Source organism: Peromyscus californicus, unplaced genomic scaffold (genome assembly GCF_007827085.1).
Source record: "Peromyscus californicus insignis strain IS unplaced genomic scaffold, ASM782708v3 Scaffold_11__1_contigs__length_118956290, whole genome shotgun sequence".
Lineage (NCBI taxonomy): Eukaryota > Metazoa > Chordata > Mammalia > Rodentia > Cricetidae > Peromyscus > Peromyscus californicus.
Window position 1 is genome coordinate 54,272,070 of NW_026294402.1, and position 27,153 is coordinate 54,299,222.

The following is a 27,153-nucleotide window of genomic DNA, read 5'->3' on the forward strand; positions in this document are numbered from 1 at the left end:
TGAGCCTCCACCGCCCGGCTTAAATTAATTTTATATAGCCTTTTTATCAAGCTACAGGCCTCTTGGAATATGCAAAATTAATACAAGAACAGTTTTACATTTAAGACAGTAAGATTAGCAGTAAGAATTTTTTTTGTATGTGGTATAAATGAATGTATGTGTGCTGTTCCTGTCTACGTATGTATGCGCACATATGTATGTGTGTGGATAGAGGGCAGAGGTCAATGTTGGGGTGTTTTCCTCAATGGCTTGCCACCTATTATTGGGATTGGATCTCTCACTGAACCTAGAGGTCACTGACTTGTCTAAATTGACTGGCTAGCAAAAACTAGAGATCTCTTGACTTTTACCAAGTGCTAGATTACACTGTGCACAGCCATGCCTGCTGTTTTACATTGGCACTGGGGATTTGAACTCAGGTATCTGTGTTTCTGTGGCAGGTGCTTTACTGAGCTATCTCCCCAGCCCAAGATGACATTCTTACTCAGCTTGACAATGTAAACTGGTCTGTAAGGGTGATGAAGAAAATAAAATTGGACTGCAAATGATTAAAAATAAGTTCTGCAGCTGCTGGGTGTGGCAGCATATGCCTACAGTTCTAGCACTGAGGATTCACAGGCAGAAGGATCATGAGTTCATTTCTAGCCTGTGTTCATGGTGACTCATTAGCCCCCCAATACTTTAAAAACATTTCAACTGGAAAAAAAAAACTAAACATAAAATATTAAGTTCTGCCGGACGGTGGTGGCGCACGCCTTTAATCCTAGCACTCGGGAGGCAGAGCTAGGCAGATCTCTGTGAGTTTGAGGCCAGCCTGGTCTACAGAGTGAGATTCAGGACAGGAACGAAAACTACACAGAGAAACCCTGTCTCGGAAAAAAATAAAATAAAAAAAATAAAAAAGAAATGTAAACTTATGGACTGGAGAGATAGCTCAGTGGTTAAGAGCACTGGCTGCTCTTCCAGAGGTCCTGAGTTCAATTCCCAGCACCCACATGGTGGCTCACAGCCATCTGTAATGAAATCTGATGCCCTCTTCTGGCATGCAAGTATACATGCAGGCAGAACACTGTATACATAATAAATAAATAAATCTTAGAAAAAAAATGACTCTGAGATACCACCTTACACCTGTCAGAATGGCTAAGATAAAAAACACTAATGACAGTTTAGGTTGGAGAGAATGTGGAGCAAAGGGAACACTCCTCCACTGTTGGTGGGAATGCAAACTTGTACAACCACTGTGGAAATCAGTATGGCTGGTTTCTCAGAAAACTGGGAATCAGCCGGACGGTGGAGGCACACGCCTTTAATCCTAGCACTAGGGAGGCAGAGCCAGGCAGAATTTTGTGAGTTCGAGGCCAGCCTGGACTACAGAGTGAGTTCCAGGAAAGGCGCAAAGATACACAGAGAAACCCTGTCTCGAAAAATCAAAAAAAAAAAAAAAAAAAAAAAAAAAAGGGAATCGATCTACCTCAAGACCCAGCCATACCACTCTTGGGCATATACCCAAGGAATGCTCAATCATACCACAAAGATACATGCTCAACTATGTTCATAGCAGCACTATTCGTAATAGGCAGAACCTGGAAACAACCTAGATGCCCGTCAACTGAAGAATGGATTAAGAAAATGTGGTACATATACACAACGGAGTACTACTCAGCAGAGAAAAACAATGACAGCATCAAATTTGCAGGCAAATGGATGGAACTAGAAAATATCATCCTGAGTGAGGTAACCCAAACCCAAAAGGACAAACATGGTATGAACTCACTCATCAAAGTGGATTCTAGATATAAAGCAAAGAACAATCAGAGTGCAACCCACAGAACCAGGTAGGCTATATGGCAGGGGGGACCCTAGTATGACTGTGGCTTATAATAAGTTTTGGTTTTACTCAATTACTGGGCAAGCCTCAATAAAACACTTCACTATTAGGATAAGAATTTATACTGTATCAAGCTGATAATAGAAAAAAAAACAAAAAACACTGGAAGGCTCTCAGTTTTCATTGCTGAAGAGAATGGGTTTAAAAAACAGGGGAAGAATCAAAACCCCCACAAAAAACCAAAACCAAACCAAACAAACAAAAACCCACAAACAAACACAAACCCCAGAAAAAGCTAGGTAGTGGTGGCACACGCCTTTAGTCCCAGCATTCAGGAGTCGAGGGAGGTGGATCTCTAGGTTCAAGGCCAGCCTGGTCTACACAGTGAGTTCCAGAACAGCTAGGGCTGTTACACAGAGAAACATTGTCTTGAAAAACAAAACAAAATAAAAACTAGCCATGATATCTAGAACTTTCTGCTTTAGCAATTTGTCTTTAAATGTTAATGTGTGGGATGTAGAGGCAAGAGTATCAGGAATTCAATTTATTTATTTTATTAATTTTCTATGCATTAGTGTTTTGCCATGGGTTTTAGGTCCCCTGGAACTGGAGTTACAGATAATTGTGAGCTGCCATGTGGGCACTGGGAATTGAACCCAGGTCCTTTGGAAGAGCAGCCAGTGCTCTTAACCACTGAGCCATCTCTCCAGTCCTAGATTGTAGATGTAACGGTCTTATTAAATAAGAAACACAGAGCCAAATGCAGAGTTAAAAGCCCAAGCGGTCAGAGCAGTAGCTAAGAGCTGATAAGAGCGGTTTTGGGCGGTGGTGGTGCATGCCTTTAATCCCAGCACTCGGGAGGCAGAGGCAGGTGGATCTTTATGAGTTTGAGGCCAGCCTGGTCTACAGAGCAAGTTCCAGGACATGCTCCAAAGCTACACAGAGAAACCCTGTCTCAAAACAAACAAACAAAACAAAAACAAACAAACAAAAATACTAGTGAGAAAATGAGCTAAGGCTAGAGGTTCCCAAGCCTCTCTTTTGGAAGAACTGAGTTTATCAGAGCACTGTGAGAGGGTTTTACTCATTGGCTACCAGAGAGGGTAGGACTAAGAGTTTTGAACCTATACTACAGATACCCAAGATAATAGCTCTAATTGAGACAATTGAGGGGTTCTTGGTGTTCAGAGTATGATGTAGTACCTTTATAACAGATAATTATGAGAGAAGTAGCCATTTAATTGGAAGTCATAGGAAGGACCTTGTGGAAGTTTTCTGATGTAATAAAATTCTTAAAAAACTTCATTAGTTTTTAGTGTTATTTCTGTTGTCAGATGGTCTTGTTCCCATCCCTCACCTCAAAAAGGGACAGAGAGCCAAACCTCACACTCTATAGAGCTTGAGTTTTTAGTCTGTGTTGAACCACATCACCACGCAGATGGCTTCTGCAACTCTGTGATAGACAGAGTCAATCCAGGCTAGTTATGCTGAAGAAGGCTTCTCAGAGAACCTGGCTCTGGAAGTTAAGAAACTTTACTCACTGTGATTAGCCATACTGAAATCGAACATTCATAATTTGACTATACTTGATAAGCACATAATTTGGACACTAACTGGGATTTTAGCAGTCATTTGGTACACTGTCCAGTACTGACTGGTGTCTGAAGGAGATAGGTTATCTGCACCTTGAGGCTCTTTCTGTTAATGAGTTTTACTCACCTTAGGTGTTGAAAGGATTGGCAAGAAGAGAAGTGTTCTCCCATCTTACTACTAACAAGGTTAGACCCTGCTTAGCTTCTGAGATCAGATAAGATCTGGTTTGTGGAAGGTGGTATGGCTGCAGATGACCAACAGGTGTCTTGACTTCAAGTCCAAAATGAACTACACCCATGTATAGATGAAATCTGATCGGAAAGCTGTTATTAATATCTCTGAGCATGTGGCTAAGTCATTACTTCATAGAAGTACTAACAATACTAACCGCTGAACTTAACCTCTTGACCATACAAAGTACAAGTCAATCTCCAAACTGGGGATATACTTTTTTCCAATCTAGTTTTGCTTCTTTCCTTCTGTTCGTCTTCCTGTCTCTGTTTCTTTTGACAGAGTCTCACTATGTGGCCCAGGTCTCAAGCTCTCTAGGATCCTCCAGCTTAACTCTCTCAAGTGCTGGAAGTATAGACTTCAATACCTTCTTGAGCCTTGAGAGGCAATGCAATTTTTTAAAATTAATTAGCTAGTCATTTCATTTCTACCCTACCACCCCCAGACAGGGTCTTGATGTATAGCCCTGGTGGTCTTGAACCTGCTTTGTAGATCAGGCTGGCCTTGAACTCATGAAGGTCTAACTACCTTTGCCTCCTAAGTGCTAGGATTAAAAGCCTTTGCCACCACTCCCAACTCTACCTTCTCTTTTTTATAATTAACTGAGGCATTATTCTGCATTAATTTTTTTCAAATAGAACTACAACCATATTCTTACAAAACTTTAACATCTCACTATCTTCCAGATGAAGAAGTTACAGCTTAGTATAATATTTTCCAACAATAGCTCCAATTTGCCTTCCAGAAAAATTTTCTAGAATTGCAATTACATGTATATGTATCCACAAGCTTACTGCCAATGAAGGTTCTGGCTATTAGGGAACAGTGGGTTATTATTGGATTAGTTGTTGCCCCAGGGGTAAAGAAGGAATAGAAAAGTAACCACTTCCCTATCCTCACCCTAACCTATCATCTTTCCCAAACATGGATCTGATGTGCCATATTCTTGCTTAAAACTATTACACTGGGTTATTCTGAAGCTGGGGATCCATAGAACAGGATGTGATTAAAATTTAAGGGTTCTAAGACCTTGGACTGGGAAAAAAAATGTACCTTCATTTTCAATTAATTCTGGCTCAAAGTTAGTATTTTATTCAATAATTGTAGGCAATCATTTTAGCATTAACAGTCTGTCTTTGTCACTAAAAATCTGATAATTTTATATCATATTAAAGTCGTTGCAGGTATCTCAATATAATTTATACTCATTACTCCTTTGACATTATATAATTAGGCTTGTTGCTACATGCTACTTAATGCATAAAGAAGTACATCTGTAATTACACTACATATTTTAAGGTGTTTAAATACTTAATATTGGTTTCTTATTTCTATGCATTTTACTGTATACATTTAAATGAATTTTCTGAGATCAAGCTGACAGACCAAACTGCCAAAGGAACCTAGATTGTTATTTTGTCTTTTTTTTTTTTTTTTCCCAGCGATAAGGACTAAACCCAGGACCTTTCCTCTACCACTGAGCTAAATCCCCAACCCCGGAATCTAGATTGGAAGAGGTTAAGAGCTTTTGCCATTTATATTTATAAATTGCTTAAAGTAGCTAGCTTAAGTCCTGTAACATGGAATTCAAGGCTCTTCCTAATGTGTTCACACGTTTTATCATCTTCATCTTTCCCCCACCCCTAGACTTTATACTATGCTGTAGCCGTATCAGACATCACTCTTATCTGGAGGCAGACAGACAGGTTTTTTTTGATTAACCCTAGTTAATATACAGCAGCCATGCTTTCTTGGGCTTTACCTCCTACAGCTCTTTTTTGACTGTCAAGTTAATTATTCTTTGTTTAAAAGTCTGTTTACCCCAATCCTCTGTAATTCTAAGAGGGCTGTGTTTTAAACATCTTTATATCTTGTTCTTAACTTCAATGATTAGTAAATGAACAAGACACTTAGAATTGTCAAGGCAGAGTGTACAGGAATGTCTGGGGGGAGTGGCTAAAAATGTGGACGGTTCTTGAGCTCTAAGACTGGACAGAGCACGGGGTGGTGGTGGTCCATGCCTTTAATCCCAACACTTGGGAGGCAGATGCAGGCAGATCTGTGCCTGGTCTACAGTTAGTTCTAGGACCACCAAGGCCACATAAAGAAACCCTGTCTTGAAAAACAAAACAAAAGACTGGACATAGCTTACAAAACCTGGTTGCCAGGAAAAGGAAGGGGCAGTAACTGAAGTGGATCTAATTAGGTTTGGGGATGGGAAGCAGAACTGGTGGCCGATGCAGGGAGGATCTGAAAGTTTAAGGCCTGACTAGGCTACAGGACAGTTTCAAGATACGCCTGCCTTGTTACAAAAACCAAAAGCAAAGAGCAGAAAGAGGGCTGGGGATGCAGTTCAGTGGTGGAGCACTGCCTAGCATGCACAAAGCACTAAGTGCAAACCTCCTGCCTTCCCCTCCCCCTCCCGTGGAACAGTGTTGACTGGAAAGGCAGCCGCGACTTCCCTTCACTCCGTGCTTAGAGCAGTTATTTAATTCATTCAATATTCTGCTCAAGCTCCTCATCTTATCTTCAGCTCTTTGTCAGAAGATTCCAACTTTAAGGTTGCAAAATCAACTCCCTCAACTTCTTGTCTGTTCCCAGTTCTCATCACTACTTTACCCTTATTGTTAGTCACCCAGTGAGCATTAGTTTAAGGTGGGGGGGGAATAGCATTAGTTTTACTTAAAAAAAAAAAAAAAAAAGCATTCCAGGGGATTCTACTGCTCGTGCTCTACTGCTATTCTCTACCCTTCTATCATTTACTTTCAGGTTCCATGTCAAACCTTCACCCCCAGTAAAGACCGACCCAGAGCCTAGCGCTTGTTCTATTAAATCAGCTAAACTACTCTCGTTTTTGAGACAGGGTTTCCACTGTGTATCCCCGCTAGCCTGAAACTACTTATGCAGACCAGGCTGGCCTGCCTGTTCCCAAATGTAAGGATAAAAGGCGCGTTCCACCACATCTGTCTTTTTTTTTTTTTTTTAAATTGGCTTAGACTGGCTTCCCATTTGACGACCCAACTGCCTTATTCTTATTCTTTCAAGAGCTGGGATTACAGGCCAGCCAACTCGGGGAGTCTGCCATCTTTTAAGACAGTCTTTGCACCTACATCTGGTTCTTCATTTCCCTCACTCGTTCTAGTTAGTTTTTTCTTTCTTTCTTTTTTTTTTTTTTGTGATTAAGATTTTGCTATTTACTCCGGCTGGTCTTAAACTCGCCACCTAGCCTGGTTGTTTTAATCGGAAGTCTACCTGTGCGGTTTATACTAGGTATATATGGCGATCCTCTTACTTTTTGCTCTTCTAGGTCGCCGTCACATGCTTTTTTGTACTGCCAATCTCACGGCCATGGTACTTCTCTCATTTTTTCTGACCAGTTAGAGGTTCTAACACAAGTTCTCAACAGGCCTGAAAGTCATTTGGGAAAAGTCCTCCCCTGCAATCACGGACCGCCCCCGTTTGTGTTCAGATCATCCCGTGTTATTTTACTGTGTTTACGATTGAGGATTCTTTGTTTCCTATATCACAGAGCTTCGAGAAACTGAGATTATTTCATTCCTTCTGATATTCTGGGGCTTACAGTAGAGAAGCAACTCAGTGAAAAGTCTGTGGAATGAATGGAAAGAAATACTTGGACTCGGGGGCGGGGACAAGTGGGGGGAGGGGCGTGCGTGTGTGGAAAGGGGCGGCGCTGAGAATCCAGCCGCAGAAAGGGGAAGGGGCTAGAGTCTGCGTGGACCGCAAAGCGATCCACTGTTTCCACAAACTGAGACAAACCCAAGTAGGGAGGAGGCTTCTTACCTATTCCTCAGGCCTCACCAACCCAACCAGCCTTCAGGGATCTCTGTACTGGCCGGAAAGTGAGACCTAAGGTCGCAAACTCAGAGTTTGCCTCTCCAACCTTACGACATTTCTATCTAGAAGCGGAGAGACTCTAACGAAGATGTCTCAGCACGGCCGTAAAGTGAGGAAGGAAAGGGGGAGGCGGGGCCACTCGGGGGAGGAGGAAACGGGGCGTGCCCGCGCAAGCGCAGGTCCCACGCCCCGGTGGCGTCACGTGCGGAGGCGGGGCCGGGCGGGGCCGTCCGGGGCTTGGCAGCAGGGGGCGTGGGAGGTGAGTGCGCGCGCGCCTGCTCGTCTGCTGCCGGAGAGTCGCGCGGGGCGGGGCCGCGTGAGCGGGGTCGGGGGCGCGGGCGCGCAGGCCCAAGCGGACTGGGGACGCGGAGGCAGTTGGCGGTGGCTGACGGAAAGTCCTGGCAGGACGGCGAGGGACTGCGGCGGAGATACCGGTCCCACGGGCAGGAGCGGAGACCGCGGTTGAGGCGGCCGTTCCAACGCGTGCTCTCTAGGCGGGGTGCGGCGGGGGATGTGCCTGCCCAGGCCGGGCGGAGTCTCTGTGACAGGGCGGGGGATGCGCGGACGCTGCTCGCTCGGACCCTGAGGCGGCTGGGCCCACCCTCGCGGAACCGTCCGACCCCTGGCGGCCTCAGCCTCTGCTGTTTTTCTCTGGCCTGACCCTGGAAACCGGGGGTGGGAAGCGGCTGCTGCAGAAGAGGAAGGGGCTGTGGTGGCCACCGCGGCACAGCCCGAGGTAAGACCCGCCCCAGCCGCCCAGCGGCCCTGCCGCCCGGCCTGGCCCGGCCCACGTCTCCCGCTCGGCTCTTTGGCTCCCGGCGGGCTGCCCCGCCCCGCCCCAGCGGAGACGCCCCGCCAGCGGCTCTGCCTCTCTAAAGCCTGGCGAACGCCCGAATGCGGTCCGAATCCCCCTCTAGACTCTACCCGCCTCCTACCTTTCATTGACCAGACACCATTCTGTTCACCAGCGGCCGCGGTGATTCTTGTCACTGGCCCCCCTCCTCCTCCTGCCCCTTTAGACTCTCTTAGGACTCTTGACTGTAGCCTCTAGACTCCGTTACGTCTGAACGGATCCCAGTCCCGGAGCCACGGCCACTAGTACTTCCTAACCCATTGCAACGTCCCCGATCTTTGGTTCTCCTACGAATCATCGCTACTCCAGCCTTCCTAGGGACCCTCTCGGAGCTTACTTCCAGCCAAGTTGGCCAGCTTTTCCCCTTACCCATACAAGCTTTCAGATAGCCCCAATGTCATGATGCTCTTACTTAGTAGGTCTTGGGTCAGCTCAGCTCACCAGCATAGTCCTGGATCTCCCTCATGCCCTGGTGGTGTACCTTCTCTAGAAGACCACTCCTTAAGCAAACCTTGTTACCTGTTTTCTACCCAATCGGGATCCTTTCTTTGGTTGAAAAGAAATTTCCAGGAAAACTTGAAGAGGTTATTTACTTAGTCCAGTGTATTCACTCCGTTGGATTTTAAAGGATCAGACTGAGATCCATGTTTGGAGCTTTTGGGCTGGCTGCTGAAAGGGAAAGAGAGAGAAGAGTGTGGAAGCCCAGAGAGGGAGGGTATGTGTGCCATTACAAGGTCGAGCAGCTTGCCCCTCATCTTGTCTCTTTAGTAGAACGAAAGAACCAGCACAAGTCTGACGCTTTAGGGGCTTCTGTAAGGATTAAGTTGCATTACACCAAGGATGATAAGCAAGTCTCCATATAGTATTTATCTCACCTCTTTGTAGATTTATACAGATATATAGGTTTTAGCTAGAGGAGTTTTGGATGTACTGTTTTTGAACTTGTTAGGAAAACAGGATTTATAGCTGTTCTTAATCCCTGAAGACTAATGTCGTTTTAGTAATTTTTACCAACCGGTGCTGCTGTCTTCTCCAAGGAGCAAGTATAAATGTCATTCAGTGTTGAAGTCATTACTAATGGCCTTCTCAGTAGTAGAATGTTGAATAAAATGAAGTTGTACTCCTGAGATGTCAAGAAGGAAATGTAATGTTAAATTAAGTGTTAAGTGTGTAATTTTAATGTTGATGTAAGGGTGAGGGATAATAAGATCTTTGTAGTTAGACTTAAAAAGTTTTATTTTTTCATCGTGTGTGTGTGTGTGTGTGTGTGTGTGTGTGTGTGTGTGTGTGTGTGTAATATGGGGGGGAATCAATTGACATTGTAGGTACTAATGAGACACAGTTTAAAAGTCAAAAGGTTCAGAAGAATAATATAGTTTTAAAAAAAGTTTCGATTTCTCTAGTTTCCAGCCACTCACTTTCTATTTTTCAGCTTCTGTAACTGGTATGGGGTGATATCTCCAGCATTTACGAGCTTAAATCTACTTACAGTCTTATGATACACAAATACACACAAGTGGTTCCCTTTTCATATAATACTGCTAAGTCCTGGAGATCATTCAGCAATAGTATGCATGGAGGAGCCTCATTTATTGGCTGGATAGTATTCCATTTTGATAGACTTGGATTTATTTTCAGTCCTTTTTCAAAAATTCCTGAATGCTTTATTTTAAATGTATCAGCTGTTGTGTATAATTGATTTTCATGATTTGAAAAAAAATCTGATGGTTTGTTTTTGTATTGAACCTATACAGAGAAGTGTACCTAAAGTAATGTTCTCATCGACTCCGAGCTACAACTGTGTGACTGGTTTTGATGGCAATTATATTTATCAGATAAATTGTTGAAAGATTTGAAGTGAGGGACCAAAATGTTCAGATTTTCATTTTTAAAAGTCACTTTAGAGCAGATTAAGAGTAGAATAAAGCTAAAGCCAGGAATCTGTCAGCAAGGTGATAATGGTTCTGAATTGGGTATTGGTGATTTGAGGGAAGAGGATGCAGAGAGGACAGAATTCTAGGTATCTTGCTAATCTTTTTCCCTTATATGGGGGGAGCTACATGATGAATATTTTTATTTCATGATAGAGGAATAGGTTCAGTTGTGATATGTTAAATAAACCGCTATTAGGTAGCTGAATTTGTGACTGAAATTCATAACATCTGCTTTTGTGTTAGTAGTAAATTTTGGAGGCAAAGGTATATAGATAAGGGAAAAGAGTCCAGGCAGAAACAATATTTAAAGCACATAAATGCCTAGATTATGTTCTTTTCAAAAGTTTTAATAGTGAAAATTACAATCTAATGTGTTATTTTTACTACTACTATTACTATTTTAAAGATTTATTTTTATTTCTTAGAGAATGTGTCTGTGTGCTTATGTGCATGTAAGTGGGTGGAGCCAGAAGAGTGTGTCAGAACCCCCTGAAACTGGAGTTAGAGGCAGTTAGAGCAAGTGGACATAGGTGCTGGGAACCTTACTAGGGTCGTCTACAAGAACAGAATGAACTCTTATCCTCTCAGCAATCTTTCCAGCCCCATTATAATTACTTTTTGTAATGCCCCTCAGGCTGACCATAAAACTCATGTAGCCCAGGCTGGCCTTGAACTCTTAACTCTACCTCTGGAATGCTGAGATTGCATAAATGTGCTACCATATCTCTTTAATGCAGTATTGGAGACTGAACCAGGACTTTGTGTATGCTAGGCAGACACTTTATCAATTGAGCTGTGTCTCCAGTCTAGTTATTATTTTTGTGAGATAGCGTTTTTTCTTTGTAGGCTAGAATTCTCTATGTAGTCTAGGCTGGTCTCTCAAACTCTTGAGCATACGAAGCCCTCAGATTAGAGGTGCTACCACACAAGGGCTAATGTATAACTTTTAAACAGTTTTTCTCTTCAATTAATTTAGTGGTATACAGTTTATGAGGAGATGGTATAAATTCATGGTTTTTGTTTTGTTTTTTTAATTTGATGGTGCTTTCGCTGCATTGTACATGGCTGTTGATGTGTCTTGAAATCCTGGGCTCGGTTGATCTCCTTGCCTCAGCTACTTAATTAGGTAGCTGGAACTGCTAATGTGCACCATTATGCTCAGCTAAACTTATATGTTTTAAAAGCAATATAACTAAAGTAGAAATTAGTAATATAAGCCCCATCTTTTCTCATCATTTGGAATTACGTAGATATTTATTCAGTCTTTATTTACTTGTTTTAATTTTAATCGTGTGTGTATGTGTCTGCCAGTGTCAGTGGGGGCCAGAAGAAGGCATCAACTCCCCTGAAACTTGAGTTATAGGCAGTTATAAGCTGCCTGATGTTGGTGCTGGGGTTTGAACTTGCATCCTCTGGTTCAATCTTTAATAGTTTCAGAGAGGTACAGGAAGTTTGAGAATAAGTTGGCCAAGAATATTAAGGTTTTTTTCATTTGAATGATTAAGTTTTTTAAAGAATATTAACAGTTTGAAGTAAAACAGACTTTTCAAATATTTTAAAAATCTATCAACTTGAGTCAAGCATGGTGCCTGTAGTTCTTTTACTTGGGAGGCTGAAGCAAAATTGCCAGTAATTCAGGGCCAGCCAGGCTAAGTAGAAAGACTCCGTCTCAAAAAAGAAACAAATAAACCTCAAAACAACAAAACATACTCCCTAACCAACAAAAGCGCATCAATTTAATGTATTGATTCCTACATCAGCAGAGGCTGTCTAGAACTCTTGTCTTTGCTTTACACCTCTGTAAATCACTTGGTAATAGACCTCCACATGGTCTCACATTTCATAAGTACTCCAAAAATAAAACAGAACCTTCTCTGCCTCTCTTCCCCAGGAACAGAGCAGACAGAAACTGCTACTCAATTTATCTTGATTTCTTATCTTGATTAATGGCACCCCTCTGTTCTCATGAAGTTTTCAGGAACCCATGAAAATCATCTTTTACTCTACTCAGTCATACTGCCAATATCCAGTTTGTCATTATGTCTTGCATCTTCTTTATCATGATATTTCACATCTTTCTTGTTCCTTTTCTCCTGTATTCTCTTTTAAATAAACTCAAATGCCTTTTAGGCTTCTGTGATGCTTTCCAAATGATCTTCTTGCTTTCTGTCTTCTGCTGTTTGTTTCACCATACTTTCTTGTACATTCTTTGCACTGATGCCAAAATCAGTGTTCTGAAATACTCTTAGGCTCATTTAGTTGCAAGGAAGAGACTCAGGTTACCTTAAGTAGTTAAGGAGTGCTTTTGGAAAACAAACATGGACATATAGAAGAGAGCCTAGGAAAAATGAAACAAGTTGACTTCAAGAAGGAAAGGAACCTATTAAGTTGGAAACAGGAGAAGACAGGTTTCACTTTAATTTATGTCAGTGCTGTGAATAGAACCCAGGGCCTTGTATATGCCAGGGAATCACTCTACCACTGAGCCACACCCAGGATGTAGGTTTTACATTAGTTTAGTTGCTGCTTTATTATTAGTTTTTGCTTATTAATCTCTCTCTCCATCTTTTCCTCTTTTGTCTTAGAGTTTCCATTTATTCCTCATTTCTGCCTTTTGTAACTACCATGTCATTACCATGTCAACACCTTGCTTCCTGGCTGCTGTCTTATTTTATTTTTGGTTCTTCAAGATAGAGTTTCTCTGTGTGTAGCCCTGGCTTCCTGGAACTCCCATCTGTAGACCAGGCTGCCTTTGAACTCACAGAGATCCACCTGTCTTTGCCTCCCAGGTACTGGGATTAAAGGTCTGTGACACCACCGCCCAGTGACTACTGTCTTTTAATCTTCAGATCTTGAGCTAACTAGCTACTTTGCATTCTAGGACTTTCTGATTTGAATGCTCCTGAAACAATTTCTTTGGTTCAGTTCTTTTGATTACTTTTTTCTCCTTTTTCTTCTTCCCAGTGGCTGCTAGTTAGCACTGAGTGATCGTGCCTGGCCATCCATATTGGTTGTGTAATATGTGTATATATGTGTGTGGGGCAGAATCGAGGTTAAAAGTATGGAGTGGTATGCAGGCTAGTTTCTACAACTGGGATTGTAAGCTTGGAACGCAATGTCATTGACATGATACAAATGAACATTTAATTTCCCTTTCCAGTGGAAAGATCCTCAGTGCTTTCTCGTTGCTTTCAGGATAAAGTTTAAGCTTTATGACAAATCATACCTCATGTCTTCTCTAGCTTTGTTTGTTTGAGACAGGGTCTTATTGTGTAGCTCTGGCTGTCCTGTAATTTGTTATGTATATCAGGGTGGCCTTGAAGTCACAGAGATCTGCCTGCCTCTGCTTCCTGAGTGCTGGGATTGTTTGTTTTTGAGATGGTCCTACATTGTACCCCATCCAGGCTAGCCTTGAACATGTACCCATTCTTCTACCTCAGCAGCCCAAGCTTTTCTTCCTTTACTGTCTCCTTTCAATTCTTTAATGCATTTTTACTGAATTTAGTTTCCTTGTCTTCATGTTCTGCTTCCTTTCAACCCTTTCCTTGCTTGGCTAGTTCCTATCTGACCTTCAGGATTCAGTTTGGGTATATCTTTTCCAGGAAGCTTTCCTTTAACTCCTGGATTAAAGTGAATGTGATTTGTCTGTGACAGCTCTCTGTGGAAGTCACCTAATTATTTGTCTGTTTTCCTTTCTAGGTCTTACTTTCTTTGGTAAAGGGGATGTATAAGTGCTATATAGTAACATAGGCATTTAGATTGGAGATTTTATTTATTTATTGTGTGTATGCATGCCTGTGGGTGCACATGGGCCTTGTATAGGTCAGAGGACAACTTGAAGGAGTCATTTCTTTTCTTCTACCATGTAGGTTCCTGGGGGTTAGAACTCAGGTTATCAGGTTTGGCAGCAAAGGAGCCCATTTTGCCAGCCTATTTTTATTTATTTATTTACTTATTTAGAGACAGGGTTTAACTGTGTAATGCAAGCTAGCCTCGAAATCACAACAATCCTGGTTTTGTCTGTCTAGTGTTAGAATTATAGGCTTGCATTTAAATACTGTAAACTTCCCATGAAATTATAACATTCTGATAAAAACATTGTAAATTAAAAATATATTTTTTTTATGTTTGTTTTATTAAGTGTAATCCACAAAGAAATTTTGAATATTGAAGGGTAAAGTTCAACATAATTTGAATACATCATGAATGTCCCCATTAATCATCATATGTGATTAATCATAATGTCCCATAATCACCATATACTGCCCCAACCCATACATTATTTTAGGAAGTGCTGGTAGCCTTACTGATGTTGTGTCTCCTACCCATGAACAAAGTGTGTCTCTAGTAATTCAGGTTATCTTTGAATTTTCCTTCTACCATCTTTCAGAAATTTCAGGTTTATATAAAGTCATGTGCATTTTCAGAAAAATTTATCCTTTAATTTCTTAATGTTGATTCTACTTTTGAAGATATTTAAATTTTAAAAATATCAAATTAATTGCTGCCAATGCACTAGGCCCCGGGTGGATCTCTGGGAGTCCAATTAGCGAGAATGAGGAGGGTTTATATGAGCGAGAATTGTTGAGATCAAGGTTGGATAAAGCACAGGGACAAATAGCCAAATGAATGGAAACACATGAACTATGAACCAATGGCTGAGGGGTCCCCACTGGATCAGGCCCTCTGAATGGGTGAGACAGATGATTGGCTTGATCTGTTTGGGAGGCATCCAGGCAGTGGGACCAGATCTTGTGCTCATTGCATGAGTTGGCTGTTTGAAACCTGGGGCCTATGCAGGATTGTTTGGCTCGGCCTGGGAGGAGGGGACTAGACCTACCTGGACTGAGTCTACCAGGTTGACCTCAGTCTGTGGGGAAGGCTTTGCCCTGGAGGAGATGGGAATGGGGGGGGGGGGTTGGGGGGAAGGTGAGGGGGACGGGAGGGGGGAGAACAAGGGAATCCGTGGCTGATATGTAGAACTGAATTGTATTGCAAAATAAATTTAAAAAAAATTAATATCTAAAATTAAAAATATATTTAACACAACTAAACCTGGTAATGCCATAGGTTAGTGACACAGTACTGCTTTTGTACCCTGAGAGAGTTCAACTGTTGTAAATTGGCCACCATCTACTTATAAAAAAGTATGTAGATAATAAAAGCTCAATCAGTTCTCATCAAGTGTATAAAAGTATGTAGATAATAAAAGCTCAGTCAGTTCTCATCAAGTGTATATATTTATGTAACCAGTACTCGGTATCTCAAAACAGTATTGCTAGAACTCCCCAAGCTACCTTGTGCCTTCTTCTAATCCTCATCCAGTTCTTAGAGGATTTTATTTGAAAAGGGGTAACTCTTAACATATAGGTTTCTCTGTTTTGTTTATGTTTTGGGTGTTTTTGAGACTGAGTTTCTTTCTTTGTGTAGCTCTGGCTTTCATGAAACTGGATTTGTAGACCAGGCTTGCCTTGGATTTAGATCCTCCTGCTTCTGCTGGGATCACAGGTGTATCCCACCACACCCAGCTTTTGAGTGTATCTTTAAATATGCATGATAGGTAGGAATTTGATTTTGTAGAGAGAACATATATAACTTATAAAAACACAGTTGCTCTATTTTTATGCAACAGAGAAACTAAAAGCACACTATACTAAAATTGTAGTACGAAAGGTTTATATTTGGAAGGATTTGTTGGTATAGAGTATTAGTATATAGGAAGGATTTGTTGGTAGAGTGGTATAAAAGATTAGATAAATTGAAGTATATTTGGTGAAAGTGACCTATTTTGATGGTGAACAGCTTAGAATAGGTAGTGAACATGCAAAGTACTTTCAGAATTGTGTTTGGCATTTGGGTTTTAATGTGAATTATGTTGTGTATTCTGGTAGTGGGGTCATCCAGGAGGCAACTGGAGTATAATTTTCCTCAGAGTAAGGAAAGGACTAGTTGTGGTCTATCTTAGACAGCTAAATTTGAAAAAAAAAAAAAAAAAAAAGCTGTTTCTTTTTTACTACTAGCAATAATTGTTACTTTTCTTAAAGCATAAGGTATATATAGTTCTTTGAATATGTAGGTATTCTTTTAAACACTTTCCTCTTAGTTAGGCTTTTCTGTCTGTTAATCTTTTTTTTTTTTTTTAGATTTATTTATTTATTATGTACACAGAAGAGGGCGCCAGATCTCATTACAGATGGTTGTGAGCCACCATGTGGTTGCTGGGACTTGAACTCAGGACCTCTGGAGGAGCAGTCAGTGCTCTTAACCTCTGAGCCGTCTCTCCAGCCCCCCTGTCTGTTAATCTTAAATCCATGTTGTCTAATTAAGTAGAAAGACTATGGACTTTTTTTGGGGGACAACGGCACAGGATTTTTTGTGTAGACACCTGGCTGTCCTAGAACTGGAACTCAGAGGTCTGCCTGTCTCTGTCTCCCAAGTGCTAGGATTAGAGGCATGGACCACCATTGCTGGGCCAAGAATATGAAAACCCCCTATTCCCAGGGGTGTCTCTCTGTCGCCCTGGCTGTCCTAGAACTCACTCTGTAGACCAGGCTGGCCTGAACTCTAAAGAGATCCACTTGTCTCTGCCTCCTGAGTGCTGGGATTAAAGGTCTAGGCCACTGCAGGCTGGTGGTGGGATCTTGTTATGTTGTTGCCAAGGCTGTTTACAATCCTGTGCCATAGCAGTTGGGATTACAGGTGCATGTCACAGACCCTGGCTAGAATTGAATATGTAAAAGCTTTCTTCAATATAGCTATCTCTTGTTATGTTTAAGAATTCCATTAGGATAAGTGGCTAATCACAGTGACTTTTTGTTACCTTTTTTTTTGGGTTGTTAACAAAAGTAAATATTAAGGTAATTTACAATCTATCTTTTCAGCTGTCATATTTTACAGTTCAAAATATTTGAAAGAAATGTGTTGCTGGGCATGGTGCTACACATCTCTAATCCTAGCACTTGGCAGAAAGATTGCTGCAAGTTTGAGGTCAACCTGGTCTACACAGTGGGTTCCAGGCCAGCCAGGCATATGAAGTGAGATTCCTTCTAAAACGGAATGGGAAGAGGAAGGGCTTTCTTATTATCTCAGTATATGGGATTAATGGGTATTGGAATGTTTTCTGAATGAGGTATCATTATAGGATATGTTCTGTTTGGCAGTGACAGACATTCCTTAAATCATTGACAGGTTTTAGTACTATTGCTGTTTGTAGTGTGTTAAGTATTTGTTTGAAATCTGCTTACTCTTATCGATCACCTGATAGTGGCCTGAGTAATCTTTCTATTCCTCTCTCTCTCTCTCTCTTTTAATGTAAGAGAAAGTTCTTCAGGAGACTGTAGACATCTTCATTAGTGATTTTCCATTCATTTTTTTTCCTGAATAATGTTTGCAACTTTATTTTCTTCTAGTTCTTCTGCCCCCTCCCACACTTTTTAAAATTATAAAAACTACTCACATTGAAAAGTTAAAATGGAAAGGGGAGAATAAAAGGTTGAACATATCTGCAGTCTATATTCAAAGTTAGAACTATTTGCCTTCCGTGCTGTGATTTACTGGATTGTTCTATATATGTCTGCATGTTTTGCTGAACTTCTTTTTTTTTTTTTTTTTTTGGTTTTTCGAGACAGGGTTTCTCTGTGTAGCTTTGCGTCTTTCCTGGAACTCGCTTTGGAGACCAGGCTGGCCTCGAACTCACAGAGATCCGCCTGGCTCTGCCTCCCGAGTGCTGGGATTAAAGGTGTGCGCCACCACCGCCCGGCATTGCTGAACTTCTTAAGGGTAAATGACAGATACCATGACAAGTTTGCTTCAAAATACTTTGGAAAATATTAAAAAAAACTTATTTTGTGAGTGTATATGTGTAGGTGTGGAGGTCAGAGGAAGCTTGTGGGAGTTGATTTTCTCCTTTACCATGTGGGTCCTAGGGATGGAACTCAGGTAGGTAGCCTTGCTGGGTAGCAGGTACCTTTACCTGCTGAGCCATTTTACTGGCCCAGAAAATATTTCTTAAAAAATAGATAATCGCTGGGTGCCACTTGAGGCGCGCAGAGGCAGGCGGATCTCTGTGAGTTCAAGGCCAGCCTGGTGTACATTGTTCCAGGATGGCCAAAGCTACACAGTGAAACCCTGTCTTGAAAAACCAAAAAAAGAAGAAGAAGAAAAAAAGATATTCTTTACATTACCAGTTTACTGTTGCCCAAATTTAGGACCTTAGAACAATAATAATTCTCCAGAAGTTAATTTATTGTGTTTGTGTTTGTGCTCTTATGGTGTGCGTGTGGAGATCAGAGGACATCCACAGGGGTTGATTTTCTTCTACTGTGGGTTCTGGGGATTGAACTAAAGTTACCAAATTAAACTAAGTGGCAAATACCTTTACTCACTGAGCCATCTTGCTGACCTACTGGTAAAAATTTTAATTTTCAGTCTATATAAAAATTTCAAATTAGAATTCAATTTTTCTTTTACATTTCATTTATCCCTTTTGCTTGAGAACAGTTTCTCACAAGATACTGAAATATCCTCCCCAAGATACTGAAATTGCATTGAAAAGAGCAGATTATTTTGAAGAATGGCTTTTTTTCCCCCTAGAGTTATCTAATTGCTTCTTTGGCTCTTTTTTAATTTCTTCTTTTCTGGTCTCTATTTTTGAATTGGAGGCTGTGTTCTTAAAGCTTGATGAATTTATGCTAATTTTGGGGGCAAAAATCTTTCATAGGAATTGGTATATATCATATATGATATATATGTATCATCCAGGCTGTGGGCCACCTGTATGAGGATAGCTATAACTTCAGTTTAACTGAAAATTGCAAACTTAATACATTTTGAAATTCTTTTGACAACTCCATTGATAAGGTTCTCTAGCATGAACTTTGCAGATGACAACATGATTGATGTTGCATTGTTAAGTGATTGGACAAGCCTGAATGGAGGTGCATGGTATTAGATGTCCCACTATTAGTGATCCAAGTTTGACAGGGTTTAAGGTGGTATTGGCTATAACTTTGCATTTTAAACCTACTATTTTTACTCCTATAATCAAGTAGACTTAACTTGTGGGAGTTATATTTCCACAACATACTAGTACTCTGTTCTTTAGTGGTTTAATAATTGTTGATTCTTTGTAGTTTCAAAATAAAATGCTTGGGACTGGAGAGATGACTCAGAGGTTAAGAGAGCACATTGGTTGCCCTTCCAGAGGTCTTGAGTTCAATTCCCAGCCACCACTTGGTGGCTCACAACAATCTATAATGAGATCTGGTGCCCTCTTCTGGAGTGCAGATGTACCTACAGGCAGAAACTATTCATAAATCTTAAAAAAAAGTACTCATCCAAGTTGAAGTTTTTTCTTCCTTTTGTCAATAGAGTATATTTTAGTGAGGATATATTTATTGTTTGGAATACATAGTACGCTTTTTCTTGGTGTGATTGGTACCAGTTGATATGTACCAATATGTATAATATTGGTACCATATGATAATGCCTAAGTTTTTATTTTAGGATTCATGTCTCTTTATTGACTTAATTCTATTGTCCCATTATATAAAATAGTTGCATAGTACAAATGGAGAAACCATATGGTAAGATAAACTTGGGAATCTCATTTATGTAGTATTTTTTCTTTCAAATTCTTGTTTATACACTCAAATTAGCATACTGTATATGCTGTTTTGTACTTGATTTAAAAAATTGCATTCAGTGTGTTTCTGGAGACTGTTACTTATTGGCACATAAAGATTATCCTTCTCCCTTCCTCTAACCCTCCCTCCCCTCCCCTCCCCTCTCTTCCTCTCTCCTCCCCTTCCCTTCCCTCTCCTCCTCTCCCCTCCTTCCTTTTCCAGACAGTCTCATAGCCCTGGCTGTCCTGGAGCTCACTATGTAGACCATGCTGGCCTTGAACTCACAGAGATCCACCAGTCTCTGCCTCTTGAGTGCTGGGATTAAAGGTGCAGTCACCATGTCTGGCTCCTTTTTCTATTTTGGTTTTCTTTTGTTCTTTTGTTCTTTGAATTTTGAGACAGGGTCTCTGTATGTAGCCTTGGCTGTCCTGGAATGCAGAAGCCTACATGCCTTAGCCTAGGAGTGTTTGCCAGGTTTAAAGCTGTGTGCTACCACTGCTAGGTTTAAAAATATTTTAAAAACTATTTTATGTGTATGGGTGTTCTGCCTGTATATATGTATGTACTACCTGCATGCCTGGTACCCACAGAGGCCAGAAGAGGGCCTTGGATCCTCCAAAGCTGGAGATAGAGATGGTTCCCATCTTTCCAGGCTCCTATCCCATTTTTTTTTTAAAGTGGTGACATGATATTTGTGGATGTGCCATAATTTATTCAGTGCATTTTGGGGGGGGGGTGTTATTTATTTATTTATTTATTTTTGGTTTTTTGAGACAGGGTTTCTCTGTGTAGTTTTGCGCCTTTCCTGGAACTCACTTTGTAGACCAGGCTGGCCTCGAACTCACAGATATCCGCCTGCCTCTGCCTCCCGAGTGCTGGGATTAAAGGCGTGCACCACCACCGCCCGGCTATTTTTTGTTTTTTCCAGACAGGGTTTATTTGTGTAGCCTTAGCTGTCCTGAAAGTAGCTCTGTAGACCAGGCTGGCCTTGAACTCACAGAGATATCCTTGCCTCTGCCTCTGGAGTGCTGGGATTAAAGGTGTGTATCACCACTGCTTGGCTATTATTCTTAAGCTTTTTTTTTTTTTCCTAAAAGCATTTTAAAAGAAAGACATTTTTATTTTATTTGTGTGTGTGTGTGTGTGTGTGTGTGTGTGTGTGTGTGTGTGTGTGTGTGTGTGTTTGTATGTGTGTTTGTGTGAATGAATGCCATGTTTGTGCAGGTGCCTGTGGAAACCTGAAGAAGGTGTTGGGTTCTTTGGAGCTGTAGTAACAGGTGGTTCTGAGCTGCCTGATGTGGCTGCTGGGGACTAAAGTTGGGTTCCTTGGAAGAGCAGCAACTGCTCTTAACTTCTGAGCCATCTCTCCAGCCCTTGTTTATTCTTTACAGATTTTATTTCAGTTTTTTGCATTTATAGTGTATATGTGTGCATGTATGTATGTACATGCTGTGATGAACTTATATGGATAATTTCTTGGAGTCAGTTTTCTCCCTTCACCATATGAATATGGGGTCTAATTCAGGTTATTAGACCCATTGGCAAGTGCCTTTGTCTCTGAGCCATCTCACCAGCCACATTCTTGTTTATTTTTAGCAGCCAACTCTATAACTATGTAATACACATTAAATAAATATAATTAACAAAGTAAAGTTTTGGGTTGGAGAGATGGCTCAGAGGTTAAGAGTACTGACTGCTCTTCCGGTGGTCCTGAGTTCAATTCCCAGCACCCACATGGTGGCTTGCAACCATCTGTGATGAGATCTGGTGCCCTCTTCTGGCCTGCAGGCATACATGCAGACAGAATGCTGTATATATAATAAATAAATAAATCTTTAAAAAAAAACAAAGTAAAGTTTTTCTGGGCGGTAGTGGCACACACCTTTAATCCCACCACTGAGGCAGAGGCAGGTGGATTTCTGAGTTCAAGGCCAGCTTGATTTACACATTGAATTTTAGGACAGCCAGGGCTACACAGAGGGAAAAAAAAAGTGTGGCTCAGTGGTGGATTGCTTTCATAATATTACAAAGCTCCGAATTCTATCTTTACTCAAGTAATTGAGGAAGAATTGAATTCTAGAGAGCTTTATAGTAAGAGGTAATTTATTGTTTTTTCTTGTTGATAGAATTTCAAAAGTAATAGATGTGGTAGGTACCCAGTAATACCTTCTTGTCTCTAAATATTAGAGTGTGAATATGAATTGTTTAATGGTACTAGGGTTTGAAAGGCTAATGGATAATTGGCCTACTTTTCTCCTTATGCTGTGTGGCTAATTGAAGCATCGGAACTAAACCCAATATTTGGGGTATTTTTTGTAAATTCTTTCCTTTTGGTCTTTCTCATTCGTTTGTTCTTAATTTTAATGCCTCCCTTCTGTCTTAAACCTCTTAGATTATATATAGAGTTGAAGCATTAAGTGCGTGCCTGCTTAGAGTATAGTAAGACCTCTGAGATGCACACTGTACAAGGAGAGATCAGAAACATACAGTAAAGGGAGAGGGAAGGGAAACTTAGGATCCAAGTAATTCAGAACTTGCTGTTATGGAGTAGCTGATGGAAATTAGGGAACCGAGCCCCTCAGACCTCATTTGTCTTTCGCTCTACTGATCAGCATTATGAAGAGTATCAGAAATTTGTAACTATGTTAGTTTTTAAAAAGTTGTGTGCTAAGCTGGGCATTGGTGGTACACACCTTTAATCCCAGCCCTCCAGAGGCAGGTGGATCTCTGAGTTCAAACAAACCCAAAATTCTACACTAAGTATCAGACTTAGTTATATTACCTTATTAAACTGTTGTGAGGTGGGGGTGCTGGGGAAGTAGCTGTTAATAAAGTACTTCCCATGCAAATAACCTGAGTTTGATTTTCAGAACTCATAAAAAACAAAAAAAAAGCTATGGTGGTGTGCACTTGTAATTCTATCACCAGGGAGGTTGAGACAGGCAAACCCTTGTGTTCTGGCCAAGCAGCTTAGCCTAATTGACAAGTCCAAGGACAGTAAGAAATCTGTTTTTAAATTACAGTTTTCTTCATATAATATATTTTCTTTCTTTTTTTTTTCTGAGATAAGGTTTCACTATGTAGCTCTGGCTGTGCTGGAACTATGTAGACCAGGCTGGGCTCCAGCTCACAGAGATCTGGCTCTGCTTTCTCAGTGCTGGAATTAAAGGCGTGTGCCACTATGCCTGTCATATAATATATTTTAATCATATTTTTCCTCTTTCCTCAACTCCTCCCAGATTCTTCCCAACTCCCTACCCACCCAATTTATGTTCTTTTTTCTCTTTCAAAAACAAACAAACAAAAAACTCAGAGCAGGAAACACACCTCAAAAATGAAAATAAAAAGAAATGAGTAAAAGACCAACAAGACAAAAACAAACAAACAAAAAAAACCAAAAACAAATAAAAATCACAACAAAGCAAAAGGTCCACAGAAACATCATTGAGTTCATTTTATGTTGAACAACCAAATACTTCTGGACATAGGGTTTGTCCTGGAGTGTTGGTTGATATACACAGTGACATTTCTTTGGCGAAAACTGATTTTCCCTTTGCCAGTGGTTACAATTCTTTATTAGGGGTGGGAGCTACTTTCCCTTCTCAGTACTGGGACCCCTTTCTGACTTAAACCAATTTGGGTTTTGTGTGTGCTGCCACAGTCTCTGTGAGTTCATATGTGCATTTGTTGCTTTTTTTTTTTCAGGATGAGTAGACCCAAGGGAGAATTTCCAATATTGACTTTTGATGTCCACATGCATGCACTGTACAAACCTGCACATATACACATGTATATGGCCACTCACAAATTATCCTAGTAGTCATCTGTAATTACTTTTCCCCATTCACATGTATGTGAATGTTTGAGAATGTATAAAACATGGTTTAAACATTTTTGATGTATTTATGTGTCATTGTCTAGATCAGCAAACCAGAAATACCCCTTTCCTATCTTACTTTGTCTTTGTCAATATGTGTCTCTTTGTAGAAGTAATCTTTCTCGTGAATTTATGAGTATAATCTTGATTTGTGTGAAACACCCCCCCCACCCCCCCCCCCCACCCCCGTTGAATGAAGGAATGAACTTAGAACCCTATGCTTGCTTGCTGGTCTAGTGCTCAGCTCCTGCTGGGGATAAATCCTTGACCCAAAACTTACAGATTTTAAATGCCAGTAGATAGCCTTAGATATTGTAGGGCTTCTTATTTTTAAACATAGGAGTTGAATAACTCTGTGTATATTTTATGTGATTAAGAATTGGGTTTAGCATAATAATTGCAAAATTAATTCTAGATTGTTGTAGTTAGTCATAATTTATTAGATTTCATTGTGGTAAATTGATTCATTAGATTATATGCCAATTATCCATTCTAGTTTTGATGAACATTTAAGTTGATTTCAATTTCTTGCTCATATGAGACAAATGGTAGAATGGTAAGTATGCTCATATTTAATAATAGCACATTTGTTTGCAGATAATTTTTCAAAAATGCCTGTGAGCAGAATTCCTTGGTCATAAGAGTAGATAGGTCACAAAGAATGAACAAATTAAAACTTAGATGATGACAAAGAATGAATGAATGAACAAATTATGATAGAGGAATTTTAGTTTTTACTTTTACTGACAGTATAAGAATTTCCTTTGGTCTGTAGCCACCTCAACACTAGATATTGGTAGATTCTTCAGTTTTTGCCAACTGATAGTATCTCATGATTTAATGTTTCATTTCCATGATTATTATTGAAACTGGGCATTGTTTCTACCTTTTATTTTTATTTTTTCTTTCTTTCTGCTTGTCTTTTTTTTTTTTTTATTTATTTATAGTCTTGTGTAGTTCAGGCTGATCTTGTACTGGTTCTGAAGCCTAGATTGGCTTAGAACTCTAGATCCTCTGGCCTCAGCTTCTTTATTGCTGAGGTATAGGCATGTACTTCATTATTTGAATTTCTTCTTGTAAAGTACCTGTTCAAGTTGTTTACTTAATTTTTTTTCTACTAAGGGTTCTGTCTTTATCTTATTGATTGTTAGGGATCCTATGTATGTGTTTTAGATATTAATTCTTCAGTTAACCAGTGTGTATTTGTTTCTACCCCCCCCCCCCCCCCCCCCCCCCCCCCCCCCCCCCCCCCCCCCGCCCAAGAGCTCAGGCTAGCTGTGTAGTTGAAGATGACCTTGACTATGATTTTCTGCCACCGTCACCAGCAGCATTCTTTGTGCCCTCCACCATAGCTGTTGTCACAGATGCATGTTGCCCTGGCCAGCTTTTGTTTTGGTTCTGGGGATCTAAACTCATGTAGTCATGCTTATTCAACCAGTGCTTTATCCAGGGAGCCATCTCTCTAGCCCTCTAAGTCACATTTTCAGATCCAGTTAGAAATAGCTGTATCCTCAAAATATTATTTTCTTTTTCTTTTCCTTTTTTTTTTTTTTTTTTTTTGGTTTTTTGAGACAGGGTTTCTCTGTGTAACTTTGCACCTTTCCTGGAACTCGCTTTGTAGATAGACCAGGCTAGCCTCGAACTCACAGAGATCCGCCTGCCTCTGCCTCCCGAGTGCTGGGATTAAAGGCGTGCACCACCACCGCCCGGTTATTTTCTAATTGTATAAAAACATTATTCATTTATGTCTGTTAAATTATAGGTTACCTTTGGTTTATTGAATTTTATACAAATTTTATCACTATTTGGCCAGATGTGGTGGCAAAGCCCTTTAATCCCAGCATTCAAGAGGCAGAACAGAAGCAGGTGGATCTTTGAGTTCGAGACCAGCCTGCTCTACATAATAAATTCTAGGACAGCAAGGGTGAGTATGTGCTTATATGTGCAGGTAACCAGGGAGGTCAAAAGAGTACATCAGATCCCCTGGAGCTGCAGTTACAGGCAGTTGTGAGGCACCTGACTTGGGTACTGGGAACTGAATTAGGGTTCTCTGCAAGAGAAGCAAGCACTTTTAACTGCTAAACCATCTGTCCAGCCTGAAACCTTAATTTTTTTTAAAAAATATTTATTTATTATGTATACAGTGTTCTGTCTGCAAGTATGCCTGCAAACCAGAAGGGGGCAATAGATCTCATTAAGGAAGGTTGTGAGCCACCATGTGGTTGCTGGGAATCGAACTCAGGACCTCTAGAAGAACAGCCAGTGCTCTTAACCGCTGAGCCATCTCTCCAGCCCCCCTTAATTTTTTTTAAGTCCAATGTTCAAATGTAAAATGTAGTTGTACTTTTTCTTACAAGTTTGTTGACCTCAAATCTGAGGTAGTCCTGTTTAGCCTCCCAGATGCTTTTTATTTCCTTCCTTCCTTCCTTCCTTCCTTCCTTCCTTCCTTCCTTCCTTCCTTCCTTTTTCTTTTTCTCTTTCTTTTTTTCTGATAGGGTTTGATGTAAACTCAGTTTATGCATTGCTGGGGATCAAACCCAGGATTTTGTTTATGTTACTCAAACGCTCTATCAGTTGCCCCAGTTTACAAGTTTTATGGAAACATATTTCAGTTCTTAACATTAGTTGCAAAGTCCAGACAGTAAAACAGGATAGATGATAAGTTTTCTCTAGAGAAAGCCATAATAGAAAATAATTTAAGGAAAGGGCAAGCATGAATGGGTAGTTTTTTGTTTTTTAATGAATTGGTACAATTGTCTTTGCCATCATAGTATGTCTTAGGCAATCTTTTTTTGTATATTTGAAATAATGACTACTACCCAGTGCTATATTACCACACACTATTATAATAGCCACTGAGGTGTCAGATACTAGGGTCTTTTTGTTTGTTTACTTAAAAAAAAGGACTTTGGAGTCAGCTGAGTAATGGAAATGCTATTTGTAGTTGTTGCAGTATTGGAGTTATTGGCAACCTAAGAATTAGTAACAAGTATTTGCTCCTTGTTTGGGTAGTCACTGTTGAGCAATTTAAAGTTTTATTAGGTGCAGAAATATTTACAGATAAAGATCTACCTCTGATGATAATTTATGACAAGGCTGTTCACCCTTAAAGGTTTATAAAACAATTTGAAAATAATCTTCAAATTCTTAAGCCTGCATTTAGAGTACAGTGTAAAACTGGGAGTGATGGTCATCCTGGAAGGGAGGCAGAGGCAGGTGAATTTCTGAGTTTGAGGCCAACTTGGTCTACAGAGTGAGTTCCAGGACAGCCAGGGCTACATGGAGAAATCCTGTTTCGTTAAACCAACCAACCAGCCAACAAAAAAACCCAACCAACCAACCCAACAAAAAAGCAC

The 27,153-nt window shown here is 40.5% G+C and overlaps 2 protein-coding genes across 7 annotated transcripts in view; one reads left to right on the forward strand and one right to left on the reverse strand.

Annotated features, from left to right (window-relative positions):
* The window catches only part of Senp8 (SUMO peptidase family member, NEDD8 specific), a 12,753-nt gene extending 5,168 nt beyond the window's left edge, over nucleotides 1-7,585 (reverse strand). The window contains exon 1 of the mRNA XM_052762785.1: nucleotides 7,457-7,585. The gene's annotated coding sequence lies outside the window, so the exon portion shown is untranslated. The remainder of the gene's footprint in view (nucleotides 1-7,456) is intronic.
* The window catches only part of Myo9a (myosin IXA), a 232,981-nt gene that overhangs the window by 15,384 nt on the left and 190,444 nt on the right, over nucleotides 1-27,153 (forward strand). For 3 of the 6 annotated variants that reach the window (XM_052762726.1, XM_052762763.1, XM_052762771.1), the window contains exon 1: nucleotides 7,822-8,246. The exons of 1 other annotated variant lie outside the window; for it this stretch is intronic. The gene's annotated coding sequence lies outside the window, so the exon portion shown is untranslated. Of the gene's footprint in view, nucleotides 1-7,820; nucleotides 8,247-27,153 lie in introns of those variants that run through there. 2 more of the 6 variants (XM_052762746.1, XM_052762755.1) reach the window with 1 other exon arrangement.